Source organism: Tupaia chinensis, unplaced genomic scaffold (genome assembly GCF_000334495.1).
Source record: "Tupaia chinensis unplaced genomic scaffold, TupChi_1.0 Scaffold000355_1, whole genome shotgun sequence".
NCBI classification, from domain to species: domain Eukaryota; kingdom Metazoa; phylum Chordata; class Mammalia; order Scandentia; family Tupaiidae; genus Tupaia; species Tupaia belangeri.
Window position 1 is genome coordinate 16,075,389 of NW_006159850.1, and position 1,819 is coordinate 16,077,207.

Sequence of the window (1,819 nt, forward strand, 5' to 3'; positions counted from 1 at the left end):
CCCTCTAAACTTTTAACAATAAAAAAATGATAATTTATCAGGAAAGATCCCACCAGTTGAGAAAATGTCTGTCAAACATACTTTTGAAACCCTACAGTACAGTGAACAATAGCTCAAACACTAACCTAATGCTGAAATCATCTAGTCTGCTCCTTTTTAATGTTTATTTTTCTGTACCAACACATCATTAAAATTGTACTAATTTGTCAAAAGGGAGAGTGAACAGAATATAAACTTCTCAACAATTAAAACAGAAGAGTGGAGTCCTCCATGGGAGCTGAGATCTAGTGCTTTCAGAGAAAAAGAGAAATGAAGATGTTCTGCTGAGAAGTTATCCTGGTAGAGCCCCCTCTATCTTTTTCTCTCTTTTTTAATTTTTCTTTTTAAAAATATTTTAAGGTAAAGTATTTTCTTGGCTCTGAAATCTTCCTTTATCTTGTTAACAATCTCCTCCTCATTTAGGAGAGGCAAAAAGGGCAGGCATTCAGAAGACTGAGTCCTCCATGGCATCTGAGATAATTTTTTTGTTTTTGTTAAATAAATAATTTTTTGTGTTTTTTTTCTCTTTTTTCTCTCTTTTTCTTTCTCTGTTTTCTTGTCCTTTTTCTTTTACCTCATCACTTTGCAGCTCAGCCTTCACGTGCTGAGTGTCTAGACAAGTCCAAGTGAAATGTAGCCAAGCATCCAAATACTGTTAGGGTCAACCTATTTCTCAATTCCCACTGAATCTGTGGCACAAAATGAGAAAAACAGAACAGCAAAGAGTTTGCAAATAGCCTCCCTCCTGCATGCCTCTGATCACTCAAATTTAACTTCTAGAAATTAGGAAGAAATGAATAACCCATCAGATGACTAGAAATCACCAGAGGCACAAGAAATTTGAGAAACCAAGAAAATACCTCTCTTCCAAGGGAAAAGAATAAATCCTCTTCATCCACAGACAGTATAATGGAACTCACAGAAATGTCTGATAAAGAATTTAGAATATTCATAGTGACAAAGCTAACAGAGATGGAAAAGAAGAGAGACAATGAACCCCAGAAAAAAAGAGCCAACGAATTCCAGGTGAGGGAGTTCTTCCACGATCTGAAAGAGAAAACACACACCATAAAAGAGAATCAAATGAAACTGTTGGAGATGAAGGCTATAATACAGGAAGTAAAAAGCTCCCTTGAAAGTATTAAAAGCAGACTAGATCATATAGAAAATAAAATCTTAGATGTAGAAGACAGAACCAATACACTAGTAAAATCCACTACAAAGACTGAGAAAATAGTCCCCCAAAATGAGGATAATATGCAAGAAATACTAGATACCACTAAATGTCCAAACATCCAGATAATCGGTATCCCAGAAGGTGAAAAGACTAATAAGGGCATTGATAACCTATTCCATGAAATCCTGAAAGAAAATTTTCCAAATGTAGAGAGGCATTCAAAGATCCAGATTCAAGAAATACAAAGGACCCTAAATAAGATCAACCCAGGAAGATCTTCTCCAAGACACTGACTAAAACCACAGACAAAGACAGGATACTAAGATTGGCAAGAGAGAAACATTAATTTATCTACAAAGGATATCCCATCCCGCTAACAGCGGACCTCTCATCAACAACAATGTGATTAAGGAAAGAATAAGAAAATATACTCCAAGTGTTGAGTGAAAAACAATTTTTTTTTAAATTTTTATTATCATCATAATCTTCTTTATATTACATTGGATTACATATAACTTTACAGTGTATTACATTGTTTTTTCAAAAGGGAATGCCATGCATGTCAGTCAGTACAGAGACATTAATCTCCCCACTTCAACATTC